Genomic DNA, 22,987 nt, shown 5'->3' on the forward strand with positions numbered 1-22,987 from the left:
AAAGTTTATATACCCAAATGGGCACTGATGCAATAAATAGTTAGATTTTCTCCATATATTGAAACAGAAAGACAGAAAGGCATGGAGTATTTGAACTCCTTGTACTCCTTTAATATGATGTGTGATTGTGGTTGTCTGATTGTTGATGTAAGTAGTTCATCAGATAGGTGAACTGTATCTCATAAAAATAATTTTCATATTACATTGCCCTTTAAAAATGAGTCAGTTTGTAATTTTTTGTATGATTTATGCCTGTTTGACAGGATCAATTTTTAATTTCCAGGTAGTGAGAGGTGTGAGTGACTGTAGAGACACAACAGTTTGCTTGCAGTTATTCATTAAAACTTCTAGTTATACTCATAGCTTTTATTGTCTTTAAATTGTTTTGAGGGGTCTGCATTATAAGAAACACTTAAGGAACTGAACTTTACATCTTTGTAACTGTACTGTTGGAAATACTTGATAATAGATGAATAAAAGCTTTACAGAGCAGTTTGAAATAAAGTGATATGTAATTAGATGCTTGCCTGGAAGTGGAAGAGAGTACCACTTTGTACTGGTTGGAAATAATTTTACTTAAATGCAGGATAGAAGAGATCTTCTTTGTGAATAGAAATAAAGAAACCACATACATACATAAACTTCACATACACACTTATATAATCTTGTAGATAAAATACCTGAATAAAATTTGTGCTTCCATATTTATTTCCTGATTCCGACATAGGGAAAGAGTTAAATTCTTTGTAATGACGTAATGACCTATTGGGAAATACAGTTTAATTTCAATTTCCCAGGCCTTGTGTGGCCCTGAAGCAACAATTTAAAGGTCTAAGTAGTGCTGAAACACTGTGTTGAGGACAAGGTGAACTGAACCCCAAAATGCCTCCTAATGACTTTTGTTCAGACAATAAACGTTAAAAATAGAAGTCGGAGTTTGCTTCTGTGGGCACCAAAATATTATTCCAGGGCATGTTTGGGGAAAAAATAACTGGGGTGGTAAATACCCTGTTGTATTTCAGGGATCTGTCTGTGGAAGTAAAGCCACCCCATCCTGAGCTGCAGTGTGACGGCTGAAGATATGGGAGCAGGGAAGGACACTGGGGTCCCCAGCAGCACTGTCAACGCTTCCAGGGCGGCCTCGTGGGGTCAGTCAATTAGAAGAGCACGGGCACAGGCATTTTTCAGTGTTTGTTTGGGTTTTTTTTCCATGTCAGTAGCTGTGACTGCCTCTTCATGTTGCAAACAAGTCTCATGACAAGTAGGATGGAATCTGCCAGGCTGGGCCACTTCAGGTTCTTGTTTCCAGCCATGGCCCATGCCAAGAGCTTGGGGAAAGCTGCAAGAAAAGCTGGCAGTGGTTGATGGTGAGGTTGAGGGTAGCCTGCCTCGCGTGGGCACCTCTTCTTTGGTGTTATTTGGTAGTAGTGGTGTTGCAGAAGCGTTCAAGCTCTTTACCAGTGTTGGAGGAGTTACGAGTATTTCATAGGAATATTTCATAAGGAGGCACGCAGAGGCTTCATATACTACTTTGATGATGACCTGAATAGTCCCAGTTAATTAACTCTCTTGTTATGAATAGCCTGGCCTAGGAGTCACAAAACTGGCATTTCATATTCCAAAAACTGGTATTGCTTGGCCTGCTCCACTTAGGGATGAGCACACTGTGAAGGCTGTATTTGGACCTGCCTCTCTCATACTCCATGAGAGTGAGAAGTGTTAAAAATTGGTGTTCGCATTTGATCCTCGCTTCAGCTTAATGTCGCCGTGGAGCACACTTTTTGATGGGGGTATTTATTGCTGTTTGTTTTTCTCCCCTTTTCTCACCCTGTACTGACACTTCATGCCTCTAATACCTTGCAAATATATTCACTAGGTAACAGAGAAACAATGCAGGCTCTTGCCAGTTGTCAACCATATGATCAAAGAGCACAGCATTGTATGTCCCTGGTCAGTGATGAATTTACATCCAGTCTTGTCCAGTACTTTCTTACTCTGGATATTAAAGAGTGTATTTAGATGTGGAAAACTGGAACCAGAGAGTCTTTGACACAAACTTTTGAGCTTAAGTCCTTCAGAAGTTGCTGCAGAGATCTTTTTTTTTCCTGAGCCAGGTAGGGGAGGCAATGTCACCTTCACCACTTTACCCTACATTTGACTTCAGTTGATCTTGACCCCCAGCCAAGATGCCGAGTACTAGCTTTATGATTCAAGCTATGGCATGCTGAAGATGGGAACAAAAATCTAAGACTTCAGATTACACTTTGGCAAGGTCTGTAAAATTCAACACTAAAACCCTTTAAATCCTTTTGGTTAAAGCTTCATTTTTTTAAAGGTTAATGATCACTTAAGCTTCAGAATGAGTTGCTGCTGCAAATAAGGAACATAAATTAGATCACTGTAGAGCTAATATTTTTTTTTCTTTCATGCTCTTTGTATGCAATTTAAGCTTTAGCTTTAAAAGAATTTTTTTACTCACATGGACAGAATACTTGCTCTATTTTCCTCTTTAGGAAAAGAGCTGAGATGCCAGTTAATTGGCAACTCTTATTTGTAGTGAGTTGAGAGCTCCATTACAAGCCGTTGTCCAGTGACCTTGGTTTTAATGTATTTCCAGCACATAGGACTGATAGGATGCAAACTGCGCTCCCTAATTTCATTAAAGCTTAATTTCAGAGATTTGGGGACACAAATATCTATGGGAAGGAAAGATTCCCCTTTTGGTATAAAGCAATTGTTGCAGTATTATAACTGTATCCATGACCTTATGTCTATGGCATTTATATAAGGAACTGTACTCCAACGTGTGCACGGCTCACTGTACTGTTAAAGTTATTCCTAATGGCTTTTGCTCCTCTCTGATCGTCTCCCATGCCTTGCCCTTTTCCAGTCCCCAGTCCCTGTCCCCAAACACTTACTGAAGTTCTTTCTCTGCAATGGTCCCAAAAGCTCCTGGTCTCACTGTCTACCAACCTTCAATGGTATTGGTTCATGTTTGACATTGGATAGCCTCAGACAAAGTTTCAACATGCTTTTTTATCCAGGACAACTCAGTGTTCAGGGTACTAGCAATGCTAACATATCAGCTTTTCACTTTTCCAGTAACTGCATCACATATCTGTGTGTAAGGTACACCTCATCTGTTTCCTTTTGCTAGACATGAATGTTTTATAGCTTTGTATAGAAATTTTTCAGCAATCAAAATAGAAACACTGATGTCAGTTCTTGACAAGCAACTCATATCAAATCACATCCCACTGGTAATCTGGCATAGCTCTTTCTTGCAAAAGTATTATGTGAATGGATGCCCAAAATAACATTTGGTGTTATTAGGAGTATCAAGGTCTCATCTGTAATAACAATAACTACTGAAAATCTTGCAGGAATAAAACAGATTATTGTTCTTATACAAAAAGAACTGGTGAGTTTCTTTTTAATTTCCTTGTGTGACATGACTTATAGAGATGATTCCAACACCAACATTAAATGTCATCAGTGAAAACATAAACTTCAGAAAAACTAATCTTCATGAAGGTTTTCAGGTCTTTTCTCCGGTTATAAAAAATATCTAAAAGCCATTTCATAAATGCTGAGAAAAGTAAAAGTTGCATTGCTTGCTTTCATAGTTCTCCCCTAAGTTTTCCCTGAAACCATTACATTTGCTGCTTAAAAGTCTGCATTTGCCACTATGGTACCAGATATGTTAGCACAGAAAGTTCAATATAGTTGTTATGAAAAATCTTGGGAGCATGAGAGCAATGAGTCAATGCAACATATCCCTAGGGAGGGTACACTTTCGTTAGCCCTGGATGTGTTTGTGGTCAGGTTAGGAAAAGAAATGGAATCGTGCTAGGGCAGATGACCTTGCCTTAGCACAGAGGCTGCATGAAACAACCTTTTGAGATTTCTTCTAGCCTCATTTTTCTTACAACTTTATAACATTTTCTATTGTAAATATTTCATATGAGTAATAAATAATAGTAGGTAATCACTGCAGGATGGGAGCTGTCAATAATCATTGAAACCTCTAGGTACAAGAGAAATAGTGTCAAAACACATTAAAACACTAAAATTAATTACTAGTGTAGCTGACTTTATTGAAATGAAATGAAATGAAATCCAGCCAAAGGAAGCTAAAATGAGATTCTGAGTAGACTATTAGAAGCTAAGTGGTGCTTTTGCTCACATCTAAACACCCATTGATATATACATGTACATATATATACATACCATGTATGCACATATAGATAGGGATTTTTATTTGGGCTGAATGTAAGGGCATAATTATATGAACATAGGTCCTGTGAGTCACCTTTGAGACTGATTTGACTCTTAGATCATGGGCTGGAGAAATGAATATTTGGGTAATATTGGTTCTGTCCTCAGAAAAAATGCTAAGGTCCTGCTCTGCTTATTTGTGCAATACTTGTAAGAGAAGGCTCCAGTAAGCCTGGCAGGGCTCTGTCTGCTTCAGCACAGTTGGGAATCAGCTGGGGATGAAGGTTCAGTCATTTGGGAAGACATTGCTAGGCTGAAGATAAGGAGGAAACCTGATTGTACTTGATTTTGCCAATTTAATTTCAATCGCTGGTCTCTGGAAGTGACAATGTACTGAGAACGAAGGATTCTGCTGCTCATAAATTACGAATTAAGCCTTGTTAAAGCGTAGAAATGCAACATACCTGTGTGGTTCACAATTTTTTCTTGATCAAGTGCTTGCAAGATTTCCTAGGACAGGGGAAATCTTCATGGTTTTTGTCAGCTTACTATTGTTTTGGCTTTACTCCCAATTTCTGCAATAAAACCTTCATCCAGGAAGAGTTATTCAGTGTTCACCACAGCCTCTAGCCTGGACTGTCACTCTCAATTTTGATCAAGTCCTGCTCTAAAACTGCTAAGCAAAGAAGGCAATTGCATGTTCTCACCAGAGCAGACAGAGTGAACTTTCCTTCACGCGTTGTTACATATGGTACAGCTGTGACAACTACTCACACTCTGGTTCTGCATTAAATATAAGACAGAGAGCACTGTCCTGCAAAGAGTTGCTCTAGTCAACATACTCATTCCCATGGAGGGGCATTAAAGTTGATTTTGCCTAAGATTGTCTGTAAGGACGTAAAACGGGCACATGAGGAAATGCAGGTGGAAGAGCTTCCAAAAGGACTCATTCTCACAGTTTTCTGCAGCTCTGCACATTGCTCACAGAAGTAACTGCATAAAATTTGCAGTGCTAGCAAGGATTAAATTTACTGTGCTAGACACAGCCATTTTTAGAAGCTTATCCTCTGGTTTTTTTTCTTTCCTTTTTTTTTTTTTTAAATCATAAAGGGCAAAGAAATTGATAGGCAGTGGTTAGGCACACAGCTATGACTAATCAGGCAGACTCTATGTATTAGATTTCTGTACACAAATTCATAAGCAATGATGACATTTCAAGGGGTTTTCTAGAATTTCCATAACCTTTCTGTCCGGATCTGCTGTGTGTGCTAACAGAGACATGACTATATGCACTATAACATCAGCATGACTGTTGTCTGGAAATTTTGCCCACGGTCCCATCAGTCTAGCTGTTAGACGTATCCAAAAATCCTAGAGAAATATATAAAGCTCTCAGACTCTATCTAGGCAAAATTATTAGAGCAAATAGGTTGTGCCAGAGAAACTGCAGATATATGATAAGCTCAGTCTTTCAGGAAGTCTTACTAAAATGTAATGGATCTTGATCGTGCATGTGCAATTACCTTGCATTTCTAATAGGGAGAGAGCAAAGCAGAGCACAGCAGAGAGAATGGCAACCTCTTGGTGGCCTGCTGTCTGCATTGCTTTGTGTGAGGCATGAAGCTGTACCACAGCAAATAGATAAATCTTTGTTTGAGGAGAGTGGGTGAGCTATGGCGGCAGCTGAGGACAGAACATTCCTTTAAAATTGAATTTTCCTGGCATGCAGCTTCTAATGCATTCTCCCCTAGAACTGCAAGAAAAATCAAAGTGGTTTTAATATCTTCCAACATGAAAATAAGAGGAGGCATTACCATGCCATTCCATTGCTTTATTGGCTTATGGAAAGAAAGAAAGAAGAATTTCTTTTGATCCCACACAAGAAGAACCATGTCTGTTTCTCATTTTGAATTCAAAACTCCTGCACAAGGAAAAGGAAACCAAACTTGCCATAGCTCTGTCCAAGCACATGTAGGAGCACACACATAGTGCCTGATTTTACCCAGAAATGCTTTCTGCTGAGTCCATCCCCTACAGAGTGGAGTGGAGCCAGTCTGTTCTGATGTAGTTTTGAGTCACTTCAGTAATACCATGGGTTTATCGCAATAAAAAGTTTGGTGTGAACATTGTACCCCAGAGGCAGTAATTTGTTAGGAAATTACACACTGATTCCATCTCTTAAGACACTGAATGTTTTCTCTTTCTTCTGAGTGCTTCTAAGTGTGCTCCTTCACTGCAGCTCACCTCAACACCCTGCAGTTAGCATCTCCAACAAACCAGTAAGCATGAAGGTATGTGTTTATACACGAGAGCATGTGTGAGAGAGGGAAAATAGGGGAGAAAGAAGGGAAGGGAGAAAGACAAAGAAAAAAGGAGAGAGAAATAGAGAAAAGGAGAGGGATAAAGGGAGAGAAGGGTTGAGAAACAGCATGAGGAAAAAAGAGAAAGAGAGAGAGAAAAACGGAGCGAGGGAGGAAGAAAGGAAGTAAAGAAGGAAGGAAGGAGAGAAAGAGAGAGAGAAAGAGAGAGAGAGAAAGAGAAAGAGAGAGAGGAAGAGAGAAAGAGAGAGAGGAAGAGAGAGAGAGAGAGAAAAGAAAGAAAAGAAAGAAAAGAAAGAAAAGAAAGAAAGAAAAGAAAGAAAAGAAAGAAAAGAAGAAAGAAAGAAAGAAAGAAAGAAAGAAAGAAAGAAAGAAAGAAAGAAAGAAAGAAAGAAAGAAAGAAAGAAAGAAAGAAAGAAAGAAAGAAAGAAAGAAAGAAAGAAAGAAAGAAAGAAAGAAAGAAAGAAAGAAAGAAAGAAAGAAAGAAAGAAAGAAAGAAAGAAAGAAAGAAAGAAAGAAAGAAAGAAAGAAAGAAAGAGAAATGTAAAGTGGAAGAGTCTGTTGTCTTTTACTATGATGATCCTGTGTTTATTTTCTGAATTAGGTTGAATGAAATCCATTTTGCCTTCTTGTAAAGAAAGTACTTGCATAAAAGGGTACCCTTTAAAGAAGTACAAGGACTTTCTGTAAGGACACAGTATGCATGTGAAGTGCTTAGTTGTCACTTTATTGAATTCTTATCCAGGCATTATTTAAACTGTTTCCATATGGCACAGGTCTTTTTTATAAAAACCCACCCACTCGGATACCATATTAAAAAAGGTTATCAAATTTCTTTGGCATTGTCTGATTCACAAATCCCTCCTGGCTTTAAGCCAATAGGTTTATCTGCTCTGTCCATCTAGAAATAGATGCGCCTCTCAGGTTTTGCTAATATTTTACCTGGAACTGAAGTCAGGCTGCCAGAGCTAGAGTTACACAGTTCTCTCTAGTCTTTTTAAGAATTACAACATTTTTGTTCTTCCATTTTGTTTCTTTTCAAACTTTTGACATCTACAGAAACTTAGCCATTATTCTGAACATGTGTAGAAGTGTCAGGGTTGCTAGAATAGAATAATTTTTGCTACCACCTCTTTAATAAGAGCTTTGTGGGGTTTTTTGTTTGGGTTTTGTTTGTTTGTTTGCTTTGTTTGTTTGATTGATTTTGGTTTTGTTTTGTTTTGTTTTGGGTTTTTTTTAATTTTCATTATTGTACCCTTGTAAGAATTAGAGGTTATGAATTCTAAACCTCTGGTTGCTGTTGTCCTCTTGCATCAGTGCTGTGCTGTCCTCTGTAGATCGGAAGAAAGTTTTTTTCCTATTTCACAGTTTCTGTGTAAGAGTTTCCTCCTCCCTTGGTCCTTCTTTTTTTTTTTTTTTTTTTCTGGTGGACAAGACAGTAATTTTTGGGCACAGCTCTGAGGAACAGGTTGTGGATAAGCTGGGCTGGGACAGGAGCAAGCTTGCAGTCTGAGTTGGAAGCAAACCTCTGAGCAGGAGGATCCTTCTTGCATCATCCTTGCTTTCAGAAGAGAGGAGTAATTTGTTACTAATCTTCTCTCTCACGCTAGCTTAGCCACCTTGCATGGCAGATAGTGGTGAGGGGACGGAGCCAACCATTGCCTGTCTCTTACTCACCAGCCCCGAGGTGGCCCTGTCGAAGTCTGCCATCTGAACCCATGAACCCAACTACCCCTGCTGAGTGGAGAAGGTTTCTCATTTCTCTGTGCAGATACTTAATCTGAATTTGACAGTAAGAGAAGTGTCTAGCTTAGATAAGTGCCTAAACTGCAATGATTATTCAAATCTTCTCAGAGCCTCTGGACCAGAGTTATCATGAAACATCTCATGAAATAATCAATCTTGTGTTTTTGTCATGGTATGTGTTTATAGCTTCTAGCAGGGAGGGTAGAAACAGCTACCCTTCCTCCAGAGCTTTGGCCATAGACAGCAGCAGGGAATACAGGGATAAATAAAAATTAAGAAGACCTTTTAAAAATGCAGGAAAGCCCAGGGGTGTTGGAAAAGTTTGAACCCATTCCTATTTTATCTGACTTCAGATATATCCCCTCTGATTTCTATGTGAAGTAGCCCTTGCCCACGGCTACCCAGACAGCATCTCCTGTCTTGCAATTCCAGAGATAGTACCCTCATGCCATCACCTTGACATCATCATGAACAGCAACTGCTTGTTTTCCTTTTGATATATTACTCTGAAACAACATGAATGTCAACTGGCTGCCTGCACATATTACACTGGGAGAAAACAGCATTGCTCTGAACCTCTAACTTTGTTTGTGGGCAAACTGAAATGCTCGTGTCTTTAAAAAATTAAACAGAAGTAGAATATTACAAAGTAAGTAATAGTTAAAATCAAATTTCCTTCTTATTTCTTGTGCCGCCACCCCTTTCACACTGCTAGGATGATTTTTCATACATTCTTACCTCTTGGTATCAGCCGGTGTCACCTCACTTGTGCTGGTCCTGGCCATCAGCATAAAGGTGTATTCATATGTGTCAGACCTCTATCTGTTTAGTGATGAAGGGATCCTAAACAAAAAATACTTAATGTTGTTACATCCCTCACTGCAACAAGTGTCTTGATGCCCTGTGTGATTTTGAGGAAAATGGTTTATAAAAAGGTGAAAGCCAGTCTCTCTATTATCACTAAACATCAGAAAGGGAACCCAGGCCTTCGCTTGAACGACAGGATTCTCCTCGGCAGGAAAATGTATAAAATCACTGAAATGAAATAGGAATCTTTGTATGCTCCAGCAAAGACTTGTTGTATTGCTATAATACCTTTGACAATTTTGCAAAAGATGAGTTCTTGTTACAGAAAGGTGTGTTTGATCCAGCCTCATTATCTCAGTTTAAAATCACATAGCTAATTGCACATGATAAATCCAGTTCATTTTAAAGAGTGCACTTAGGAAAACACAAGCTTTAAAAATTTCTCTGAAGCAGGCATAATCTAGATCTGACAGTACACCTATCCCTTTGTCTCAGCTCCTGCCTGGAATGATGAAAATAGATTTGTGACTGTTCTCAGGACAATTCAGAAACAGTAGATCAGAGCTGAACCACCGGATATTCACAGATTAAGTCTGCCCTGTCATGGCTGCAGTTTTAAGAAAACTATTTCAAGGACTGTACAGTCACAGTATCATGGACCTCTGTATGGCCTGCAAAGCCCCTCCAAATATCTATCCAACCTCTTTCATGGGTTTTGAGTACTGTGCTGTATTCCTGTACATACTATATTGCATTTACATATCTGTAAATTAGATGCATATGAAAAATTGTGCTTACCGTACACAAAAGAAAGATATTAAGACTTCCAGGAATTACACAGAAGGTAAGATGTGTTGCCTGTTATCGTGCTCATAAGAAGAAATTATAAATTCAAGTAAAAAATAGTACACTCATTAAACACTCCCATTGCACAGTAAAAATAACGTCAAGTAATAGCAAAATATTAAGTTGTAAAGATGTCTACATTATACTACGTGTTATATTATGCTATACTATATCTTAGAGTTCTACTGTTATATTTTCTGTCTCAGTTGTTTTTCCTTCACCTTGCAACAGTGTATTAATGTTCATCTTGCACTTACTGATTACTGTGTAATTATTCAAATTTGTGCAATTCTGGGGAATCATGACCATAATGCATTGCAAGAGACTTCATTTTTTGTACTTTTCTTTTGATACCATGGAGGCTGTATTTGCCAGAAGAAATTAGTAAGTAAAGTTTTATCATAATGCTCCAAAGTAACTGCAAACCTCTGACAGCTGCAGCTGTTTTCGGACCCAGTAATGAAATGGAAGATGAGTCAGACTGACACTGTGCCAAGGGATACTGCAAGTGCAACACAACCTCCGTGATACCTCCAGTGAGTAAAGCAATGTCAGTGAAGAGGAGGTGTCTAGAGAGGTTGAGCCAAAATATGCCTCAGTGACAGATCTCAAGAAAGGAGCTACACACACTAGAAGGTAAATTAGTAGACTTAAATCTCTTTGTCTGGTTTCAACACTGTCAGCCTCATTGGTTGAATGGGCAGACTGTGTCTGCTACACAATGCTTGCTGGGGAACTTACTTGAAGATGTGCACCTCTGCTGGCAGCAAAAACAATGGGTTTGAAGGGCTGCATTGACTCAAAAATGTGTCCTCCAGTGTCTTCTTGCAGGAGTTTCACTGGGTACAGCATCACAAAAGAGAAATGTTGTTAGACTGGGAAAATGAGACAAATGAACGGCATTAAGGTAGTGGACTGGATATACAAGGTAGCACATTCCAAGGTGGAGATTTTTTACTTTAACAAAAAAGAAGAGAAAAATGTAAAAAACAACTGTGATAGATTCCGTCAATAACAGAACAGCATACAGGGAATTAAACCCAGGACAATCTAAAGCCACAACCCTATAATCTTCACAATGTAGAAAATATTAGAAAACTATGAGGCTTTGGAAAATCATTGCTTAGTTCTCAGCCCTATGAGCTTTGATCAAATGGGATGTGCAACCTGTTAAGCAACTTAATAAATGTAAGCCAAGATAGACGAGCAATTGTCCAAAGGACACCCCAGATAGGGATTCCTATAAGTTTAGATATTAAGTTGAAATTAAGGAGGAGAGAGAGCACATTTTGTTCCTCCGATCACCTCTTTCTGAGTAAGTATTATAGAATAGTACTTAGTGTGAGTTTGCTGGCTCCTGATAGCACCATGTACTAAATAGCAACAAAATTAAGGAGTAGTATTATTTACAATAGACCTTTCCTCAGTAAGTTAGTCAGTTTTTCCATGCAAAATGCTCAGGACAGGAAGGATAATTTAGTGTCTAGTACAGGATTAGAAAGCAGCTTTATAAGAACACAAGAAGTCTGTGCATCCTATCAGAGGCCTTTTAGTCTGCAGTGTTTGCTAGTATGAGATAGAGGGTTAAAATCTTGTTTAAGTCAATATCTTTCAAATTGTGGGCAGATGGATTTCTGTACATCTTGAAACATGATGACTGATATACCCTTGTTTACTTTTTTAGCTTCTGTAACTGTGTATGAAACTGCTTAGATTTCTGAGAAAGGGGCAGTTTCAGGAACAGCTGAGTTTGTTCTGACAAAACCTTTTCTTCCTGTGTGAGAATCAAGATCTGTCCACCTTCTTTCTGCAAGTGCTAGAAAATATCATCCTTACCTGGAAGGTAGCAGAGTTTCTGCAGGGAATTATGGATTTTTACATTTTCCTTGAACTTCCAGAGGCCTCTTCATACACTCCCAGCAGCACCTGCATCGAGGAACATTTCTAGGTTCAGTGGGACAAGTATTTGGGAAGAAGCATACCTCTGTGCAAATATATTTGTTCCTACACCAAAACCGTATGGATGAGTATGGCTAATCTATCATGGTGTTTGGCATCATTGTGGCTTACGCTAGAGCTATTTTAGTTATTCATATCATCTTCAGACTAAATATCTCTTTGTGCTTTAACTTTGTTTTGTAAATCCAAGACAGGTTGAAGTTATCAATAAAATTACTCCACTCTTTGGTACTTTACATCAATCTGAATCTCTTCAGTGCTTCCTCCTTCTTCATCATGCCAAATCGCATTTCACGTTCCCACTCCTCCAAGCCCTGAAGGTGCCATAATCCAGCCCTAACCTTCTTTGCTTACAGCTCTTTTGTCCTACCTGTCACAACATCCAAACATTTTCTTTCACAACTCCCTCTTTTTTGGAGGCCTCTTGTATTTCCAGCTTATGATGCTTTCATCTTCTTGTTTAAACTCTTCCTTAAGTCTTTAATGTCCCTAAACCACTAACTCCTTCTGAATTAAGACTATGTGTGTGTCAGTAGCCTTCTCAAACACTGTCAGGACAAAGATTGTCTTATCCTGAGATTTATACAGCTCCCAAATCAGGATAAATTTGACCCGTGTAGTGTGTGACGGACCTGCATGGCAACAAGGAGAAGATGATACATAGAATTTTAACTTTTTAATCCATTGTATATCTTCCTCAGTTCCTGAGAGTACCATGTCTACTCCACTTAGTGGGCTTAGCAGCTTCATGTGACCAGGAAGCCAGAGGTGGTTTCTCCCACCTATATTATCACTGGCAAAGGGAAATGGAGATTTTCACCCATTTTCCTTGGTTCTTTAGGTATGAGAACTACAGCAGATACTGGCTTGCTCAGGGTCACAGTGGTAGAGGATGAAATTAGAAAGTTTGATCTGCATATTCATTATCAAGCAGTATAAACTCCATTGGTGTACCTGCTCATTTTTAGTAAAATAAGAGTAGGATTTTTAAAACTAGGAGCCTGAACTTGGGTTCTTAAGCCCATCTTCAGATTACTGTGACTAACTTAGCTCCCCGTAGACTGTAGCCCCCTGTGACAACTTAGGGCTCGTGACAACTATACTAAAATTTGAATACTGAGTATGCTAGCCACCTTTAAATTTTGTCCTTTTTAAATATTTTTCAAAAGCAGGCACAAGCATATTCAGGAAATTATGTGACATTTACTAACGTGACATTTATCCCTATTCATAATGTTTAATGCCAAGGAAAAATGATATTGCTGCACACAGCCTACTGGCTGATCCTTTTGACATTGCAGAAATCTGATAGTTTGTTTTTTTTCCCTCTATTTTTATAGTTCTCTGCAGCTTGACCCTTGGCAAAAGCACATGACGGACAATAATTGCAAAATACTAACAAAAGAAACAAGAGATGGTGAGAGATTTGAGACAGGAGATAGGAGTGAGCAGGAGTATGAAGCACAGACTTAATATTCTCTCCTGGAATAAACTGGAAGCTTCTGGACATGTTAGCCAGGTGGCTGCTGGTGAAACTAGCAGGAGGGTTTAAGAAGAAGCCATTTTCAGGTAGTCCCAATTACCAGGCAGCCTGAGAATACGCAACAGAACCTGACAGTGCTCCTGGTCTGCTTCAGTGTGCAGTCAACATCTCTGGCTGAGATCAGTGCTGAAGCTCTCCATAACTGCCAAAGGAGGGTGAGAAGAAACTAGCTGAGGTGATAGTAGTGGCTTAAAATGTTAACCCATACCTGCGAGAAGGCAGTAGTAGAGGGAGTGTTGAGTACCGTCCACCTCACTTGGCCAAAACGCCCATAGGAACGATTTGCTGTGCGACACACAAGGAAGAGGCATTGCATTGACAGTTGGGGACTGTGGCTGGTTCCTGCTGGGCAGGGCAAGAGATGGTCTGCCACTGCGTGCCTGGGAATTTCATACAAATAAAACCATTTCAAACTATATAAATTATCATTTTACTGCAAATATCTTTCAAGCAACAGAACTTTTTTTTTTTTTTTTTAATTTGTCACTTGAAAAGAGTTTGTCAAGCTTGTTTAGGTGTCAGTAGATGATAGCACACAGGCTTCCTGCTTACACAGTTAATGTAGGGAAAAAGTCCTCCAGAAGCAATCCCGTGAGGGTTATTGAACTGGTAATAAGAAAGCAGTGAGGGCATAGTGCACAAATGTTGTTCAGCCCTGTTTGGGATTCTCATGTGTTTGTATTGTTACAGTTCCAGCTTGCTAATACCTTAAGCCTCAGGCTCTAACTTGAGCAGGAAGGGTTTATTTTTGGAAGAAGAATTTTTCCCATACGAGTGCCTGCAATACCATCCCTTTTTTTTTATTTTTTATTTTTTTTAATATACCATACAGTAGAACTTAGGGTAAACTGAAAAGATTGGCCCAAAACATCATTGTACCATCATTGTACCATGGAGAAAGGAATAGTGAGAATGCAGACTGTGAAGTTTGTACTCTGAGATGCACTGCACTGCCAATAGCATGTCTAGGAGGTAGCGGTGAAGAAGAGATGGAGCTGGGTGTCTCATGTATGCACAGACAAAAGACTGTGGCTGACATGCGATTCTGTAGGTGCACAGCCACTGCAAGAGTGAAATGCCAAACTGGGCTGATCCACTGTGAGGTAGCTGCATGAGCATTGGGGTTTCATACATATGAGGCAGCAGCCTGTGGAAGAGGGGAGGAGCACATGAGAGGGCTCACTTTTGGGCATCCAATGTGGTGGTATAGCTGTGAACCTGAAAAATTCTCATAATCATTAGTCTCTGTGAAAGATGTATTGGGCAGGGCTCTCTGAATATCTACACTGGAGCACATGTGGGCTGGTCACTTTAAGGGGTATCACCACTGAAATTCAAGATACGAGACATCTTATCCTAAAATTCACTTCTGGATTGCCCTCTAAAACCCCTTCAATAAGGGCTTAGCTCAGGTGCCTAAACATCCATGTCTAGTGCCATTAGAGATGCCTGTGGTTACTTAGTCATGTGGAAGAGATGAATTTTACACCAGACTTACTGATGACCTACATGCTCTGCAGGGGCAATGAGAGGCCATGAGGGTATCAGAGGGCACTCTCAGATAGCTGTATGTGATCGTGTTTAAGTAACTGGACTGAGTCTGATGACTAGATCTCCACTGACTGCATGGCTGGGAAAGATTAATTCAGATGCAGAAGTTGCCATTGCACTCACTAAAACTTAAGCATAAAGGATCTCATCCAAAAAGTCAAAACAGGTGTCCATTCTCAACTTCATATGTGAAGTCCATGGCAAAGTGCAATACAGCCCCTTAGGATTTTTCTTCCAGGGTTCACAAATCCAGAAAGCAGCATATACTTTAGACTAGGAGGCAAAGACAGAGAGCCATATCTCTGGGGTCCTGTCCTTTGACCCAATACCTCACACCGATCTTCAAATACTGTATACTTTCTTTGTTTATTCTTTTATGTATAAAATATTCTTTCTAGCTTACTTTCACTAGGCTGTTTGTGAAGCTTAATAAATGCAGTAAGTTATCAACTTATTCTACCAGTATTTTCAAATGTTTAATCTTACCACATAACTTTTTGAGTTACAGCCTGTCTTCAAAATTCATGCTGGTTGTTCTCAAAAACTTCAACTCAGAATCTTCTACATACAAGGTTTTACTCAAGAAAATCTCATCATCACTCATTTGAAAGACATCGTTAATTTCCAGCCCAGTGTTGCATCAAAGAGAATAGGGGTTACAAAGACTTTGGAAATAGTAATAGAAACTGGCACTGTATTCCTGTTAAAGCCAATAGGTGTTCATATATGAAGCTAGGGTGGTGCCACCACATTCCTGTCATTCAGCCATATTAAGTATGTTATATAAAAGATGAATTTGTTTAGGTGAGAAAGGGAGTATGCCACTGCTTTCATTACACAATGTACATAAAATGAAGGTAAATGTTCAGCACTCATCAAGTTCAAGGGGAACCATAAAGTTATGAGGACTGGTCAGACTCACAGAGCAAATTATGAAAACTGAATAATCCTCATTTCTTAGAGAGAAGGTGAAAGCCTCCATCAAAGCAGAGATTCGTAGCTCATTATTGCAGGTTTGCTTTGTGCTCCCAGTGAATGGTGCTGCCTTTTCAGGTATGTCCCCTGCAGCCCATGTTCACCCTCCTCAGCAAATCAGTGAGACCCTGCAGTGGTTCACTGAGGGTTGAAAGGAATTTGATTTTTTTCATCCAATGCAAAGGAAAAAGGATTCAGATAAATTAAAGAAAATCTGTTTTCACAGAGCAGATATTTTTGGAATTAAGAAATCGATATCCAGTACTTCACACTTACCTCAATTATCTTCCAGAATAGGAAGCGGATGTTTATAAACCATGGATCTTGGACACAACAAGGGTATAATTTCCCATTAAACCTGACACTATGTGTGTGTAGGTTGCAGCTAAGAGGCACAGTCCCACTCCCCTGCCTGCGGCTGTGCGCTCCCTTTGCCTCGTATCTAGTGACCACTGGGTTGCTCAAGAGTGTTGCTTCAGCCAGCCAAGCCAGCAGGAATACAGTTCCTCTGGCTCCAAACAAGTAGGGTTCACTCAGATCAGTGAGCTGGACTGACTCATCCTGCATAGTCACTACGTCCAACAGAAGGAAGAGAACGAGACCTTCTGGTTGAAGGAGGAGGAAGAGAGAAAGGAGGGCAGAATGGGCCTATCCTGCTAGCAGCAGTCTGCAGCGGCACTGGATTATGTGTACTGGGAAATTATACCATTACTATGTCAAACAAATTAGCTCAGTGTATTACAGTGTTATAATTATACCACAGTTATGCTAAGAACAAGCGATTTAATAGATAAGAGACAATACCAGCCCAAGAACTTGATACCTTTTATTCCATCTATTAATATGCAGCAGTATTTTTTAGTCATTGTAAAAGTTAATAATATACCATATTAGCAACAGAGATTAAGGTTCTGCTGTGCAAACAGGTATGAATGCACACTCTAACGAAACAAAGAAGATACAGATAGTTATAGAGTAAAATAATGGGTTATCCCCACTTTGCACAGACAGGACTGAGGCATGCCCCAGATAAGGAAGCTGCTTATGCTGATGTGTATTAACTCCTTTGGACATGTGGGAATTAAATGTATTTCTGTTAAATACTTTCACAGAGTGATCGTTATATAGCAAGGATGACCTAAGATGGTGGCAATCTGAATGGAAAGAGTTACTTTGACAACATTTCCAGGCTAGCAAATAGTTAGAGAGAATTTTAAAGTCTTATTTTCAGCCCATTCCTTGTTGGGACTTGGGTGCTTTACTTTGAATGCTAATGAATTATGACACTTGGATTTACATCATTCATTCTCAATTGTTGAAATATTTATCTACCTCTATGAAGTATTAGAATTTGTAAGACTGCAATATTTAAAGTTCTAAAGAAGACCAAGTAAAGTTTCTTTTAATATCAATATATTTCTAATATTTTCATTTGGAGGCTTGCAACAATTTTAACCAAAAAGACTGGTATTGTATAAGCACTAACTACAAATTCTGCATCTGTCATTGCAACAATTCTAATTGTCTTACAGACAGTAATCAAAGTTACTTTCAGTTCCATAATATAGGGTGTGCATCTTTGTGCATAAGAGGTACTTGCACAGTTTTGACACTAGAACATCCTAATTGTAATCAGTAGGGGAAAAAAAAATTTTGGAAAATTTATGCTATTGCTGGGATAGTTATGGATTTCAGGAATTTCCAGGGCTAAATTTCTACACACATGGTTTTTTTAAATTCTGCAGACTTCTAATAAGACAGATGAAATGCAGTGAAAATAATTTAAAGTTAATCCACCAAGTTTATGGTGAAATGTTATATTCACATCAGAAAACATCAAAAATACAATTCTGAGAGAGAACCCAAGATCAGAGTCTTATGCTTATAATGATGAAGGGGTGTTTTCCTCATCCCAAGCCTCATTGGCCAGTGCTGGAGACACCGCACCAGCGTGATACACTATAATCTGCTGGGGCAAATCATGTGCTCTTTGTAAGCTGCTGAGGTAAATTTCACATGCTTAACGAACAGATCAAATCAGGGCTGAAGGAACTTCTGGTTGATACATTGTATCAGGCATTCACAATTAGACAGATTTCAGTACGATGGAGCAAATAAACCCAGGATGGGTCTCGCTTACCTAAGCATACCTCAAGTGAGGAGCTGCTCCCAATTTCACCTGTGGAAGTAAGAACAAAAATACGGGCCACAGAGTCTCTTTCCTCTCCTGGCGGCAGGATCTTCTTTCAAATTGCCTCTTAAAACCAGAGTTAAATAAGCTCTGGATCTCTTGTAGTCAGCAGCAAAGTTTCCCATCACTTTCTTGTCAACTTTTATCTTAACTTTTTCTGACTGATCCAGCCAAGCAGTCAACAGAAAGAAGCTGCTCTCCTTCGTCCTCCTGCAGTTTTGCATGCTGCCCTGACCTAGGGACTAGCTCTTGACTTTGGTGCCGAGTGCCTCAGTGTGCTGGAATTTACTGTCAGAAAGGAAACACTCTGACTGCTATAGGACACCGTGGGGCATGTGTTGCTTACACAGTAATGTCACCCTTTGGGTCATTGTAAGGCAGAATGTAAAGGTGACAAGTGGTGTTTATCTGTCAACGACATCTTGTACATGCCTTGAAGTGTCTCCAAGCTGATCATCTTGGAAAAAAAAAATGCAATCTAGGCTTTAAAGTTTAATCTTTCCTTGTCTTGCTACATAGATTAAGACCCCATTTGTGGATGCTGCATCTATACAGAAAGTATTTCTCATCACTTCTCAACAAATGTCACGTCTCCTTTACATGGCAGAAAAGTAGAGTGCATGACAGAGTAGGAAAGTTTTTTTCCTGGCAGGTCTACACCACAAGGCTGTGATTAGACTGAGCTGGTCAGGTAAATCCAGACATCTTTCATCAACACCAATAAGTTCAGTAAAGATGTCAGATTAAAAAGACCACCTTCACAAATCAGATGGGGACTTAAAAAGTAGCATATATCCTGAGATGCAGCTTCTTCCATGCTGAGATACTTTGCTCTCTTGCAAAAGAGGAAGTTGTGCATTTTTTGGTTGTATATTTTTAAGCTTTTGCTTGCCCACATGGTAGAAATTGAAATAATTTATTTGTTATTTTTATAGGTAGAGAAGAAAAAATGCTCTGCAGATTATCAGTGATATCAAAATAAATAAATTCACCAAAATCTATAATGTCCTATTTTAAATAGAGTATGTGGCAAGGGCAGAATCTGAGCACAAAATGTTGTCACTATAAAGCGATTCTGCTGTAGACATGGAGAACAGGTTTCTCAGGCCTTGGTGCCTGGTGGCAGGACATGTGGGACTTGAATGGGGCTTGAGCACTGTCAAACCTTTTTCCAAGATTCACCTGGAGAAATGCTTTTATGGATTCCTCCTGATGGGAAAGAAAGCACCATCTGTTGCTGTTTCTTATCCTTAATCCTTGGGCTCTATAAATGCTTCCTAGAAGACCCAAAGCTGCAAATACTAAAACTAGTGAAAAATGGCTTTCTGTTATGTAAGTTTTCAAAACTTCAGATTGTTTGTTAGTACAAAACCAAGATGCTGTTTCTTTTTAATGAAAACACGTAGACGCGGAAGCATTTGGGGGTTTATTTCTAGACTCTCATCTTTCCCATTTTCATCTAAACTGATCATTTCTGTCCGGCATTGTTATTTCAATTGATCAGCTTTTCTCAAGATCAATAAGATTTTTAAGTGGAAAATTTTTAAATAGAATCATAGAATATCTCAAGTTGGAAGGGACCCATAAGTATCATCAAGTCCAACTCCCTGCTCCTCATAGGAATACCTAAAACTAAATCAGATTACTAAGAACATCATTTGGTTATATAGTTTAGTGAAAGATTTGTCTCTGAGACCTCCTGGGAATTTTCCAATCCTTTGGCCTGGTGACAAGATGAAGATTTTTCTCTGGTAACAAACAGACAGTGACTTACTAAAATAGAGACTGAAGTGAGAGAGTTCAGTCCTAGGAATAGCAGCAAATATGAAATTATGGATGCAGATCTAGCAGCTGCAAGAGCAAATACAGGCTTTGAATGTTTGACCAAAGAAATTTATTAAAAACAGATGAGAGACAATGTTTTAATTATCTGACACCTTGGTTAGCTGCTGTTTGGAAAATACTCAAGGAGCTGAAGAGAGTTAAAATAGGATACCCATGTTTTGGAAGGAGACCACAGAAGATTAATTGGGGCGGGCATGGAAGAGAAAGGCTCAGAGAGCTTAGCGTGTTTGGCCCCTGAGGTGGCTGAGAGGGCTTACGGTGGTACACAAAAGCCATACTGTGACAAGGATAAAATTTGGCCAGAAGACATTTGCTTTACAGAAGGGCAAAATACAAGGTCACAAGCCAACTTACGGAAGGAGAATAAGTTCTGAGAAGAGGCGTTTCCATCTAGAGACATGAGGCAGCCTGTGCAAACAGGGGTGCTTTTAGCAGTAGGGTAAATTAATGAAAGCATGGCTGGGGATGGCACAGCCTCTAGGTCTATCTACTGAGGTACCGGAGGTGGGCTAGAAACAAGGTGGCATTCAGCTTTTCCCACTTCACAATTTCTGTGAAGGTTCTGGCTCAGTCATTCAGCATGTAGGCTGGTAACTGAGTCAGAAGGTCCTTTCATTTGGTTGGGATTTGTGTTCAGCACAGAGGAGCTAAAAGCTTTTTCTTCTGGCTTAGCTCATTCACAGGTTGAGTTGCAATCAAATCAGCTGAGTGATTGTCATATACAGGGAAGCAGAGCAAGATTGCAGGGAAAAAATCGTTAAAAATCTGAACTTCATAGAATGAGTAGATAAATGCATTTATTAACAGAAAGTGTACAGGATGGATGAGTAATTGTACGTATGTTTAGTCATCTCTATGATCCAAGAAGCATAAGCTTAGAGAGGACCAAAATGAAAAAAACAAAACAAAACAAAACAAACCCAAGGGTTAGGTTTTTCCTTCTTTTCAGTTTTTTTACTTCTTTTTTAACCAACCTTAAAGTAATTTGGACAATTGTTGGCCAAAATCAACACCTCTTCTGTATGCAGTGTTAAGGCAAGTTTGGTGACTACCATGCATTCTCAAAATGTGGAAAACAAGTATAAGAAGGCAAGCTCTGAATAAAATCTATCCAGTAGCTCCAAAGTACTAATAACTGTTACGGCACAAGATGGGGACAACATTGTGAAAACATTTGTACAGGAAGAAAAATGAAATGCCTAGGTTGTCTTAGATTGGAGTATAAAGTATCTGCAGGTGCTTGAAGCATGGGCTCAGCTGGGAACTGGACTGAAACAAATAAAATATGGCTGACTTTCTTAGGAAATAAACTGCTTTCCTTGTCACTGCTACTGCTAAGGTACTCTGAGACATCACAGCCTAAAACTCTCTGAGTGGCATCTTTTATAAAAATGACATTACTAAAGAGTTGCAACACTGGAGTTTTTTATGAGAGTAAATCAGAATGTAACATGAAATCCAATGTATTATACAAGTATAATGTAAGGATAGGAAAGAGTGAAAGGATGGGGAATTCTTCAGGTGATTGCTACTCCACAGTTTCACTTTATTTTGTGCAGTTGAAAAGCCTTTTGCTTGCACTCTCAGTTGGCCTTTACAAAACAGAGACCTCAAGAAACACACATTTCTCCACACACTACAAAGGCAACTACAGTATTTCATTATTTTTTTCTACACATAAGCTACCTTCCTTTCCTGCCTAACAGAGGTTATTGAGCCAATTCAGTTTTTTAGCTATGTCTATACTAGTAAATAAAGCAGGGCTAGGGCACAGGTTCAAGTGTTGTCCTGTGACTGCCCATGCTGGAGGATGGTTAGCATGCTCCCTGGTACCATTTTGGCTTGAGCCAACTAACCCTTTCCCACCTATGCCCAAGTAGGCACATGCCAGCAACCATTCCCTGTGGACATTTTGGGTGCAGTCTCCTTGTTTTGGGGTAGAGAGGGGGTTTCACTATGTGGGCGAGAATCACACACTTTTTACTTGGCCTCTGGGCCAGTGAGTGGTCTCAGTACAGATTTATTTAGTAGTAAAAAGGTAGTCTATGAGTTAGATTCTGTCTTCCTGAATATCCTTCTTCCTCTTCCTTTAATGGAAGTCCTTTAAGGATGTAAGGATATGCACTGGCCTCCAATGCTTTCTCTTTGTGGGATTCCGATGGGAGTCCTCTCCAACCCATCCAGTGCTAGACTGCGACCATATTTGATCTTGTTTGTATTAAGAGAAATCACCAGACATGTAGTTCTCAGCAGGTCTTGGCATAGGATGGGTGAAATGCAAATCAAACTGTCTTTACATCTTATTAATACAAGGGACCACTTAGGAAACATCATGCTGGAGAGAATCAGCAGTTGCTCTTCATCTCCCTCTGGGTCCAGCTCTCACGTCATTCGGTGTCTGGATGTCAGAGAAAGAAAGAAGAACAAGAAAAAACAATCTCTGAAATGTTATTAGATCTGTTCATGCACCAGTTCCCACTGCCACCACAACCACACCCAGAGGGACAAAATCCCCAGTTATCTATTCAGGGCACCATTCTTTTTGCTTTCCAAGGACAGGAATTATTTCAGTGATATAAGGAGGTTTACCTAGATAGTGATATGAAATGAAGAAGGAAGGTAGCTTTAATATTGCTTGTTTAGGTTAGGGTAGGCAGGGCTCTTGCCTTTGTTTATATTCTATAAGCACATGAATCAGTAAATTAATAAAACACCACAATGAGTAGAGCAGAAAAATCTAGATGATAATCTGGTATCTTAAAAAAAAAAAGGAATAAAATGCCCATCCCTTATAATTTCTCTGTAAAACGACTAAACAGCAGGAAAACAACAGATTGTAGAGGAAAGAATCATGCATTGGCTAGAGGATAAACAGGAACTTGAGTACTCTTTCATTTCTAACTCCTATTTAAAGACATAAAATATGTTTTCCATGATAGCTGGGTGTATTTAGACACTGAGCAGTCTGTTTAGTAGCCTAGTTTTTAT

Source organism: Streptopelia decaocto (genome assembly GCF_964273445.1).
Source record: "Streptopelia decaocto genome assembly, chromosome: 1".
Classification (NCBI taxonomy): Eukaryota; Metazoa; Chordata; class Aves; order Columbiformes; family Columbidae; genus Streptopelia; species Streptopelia decaocto.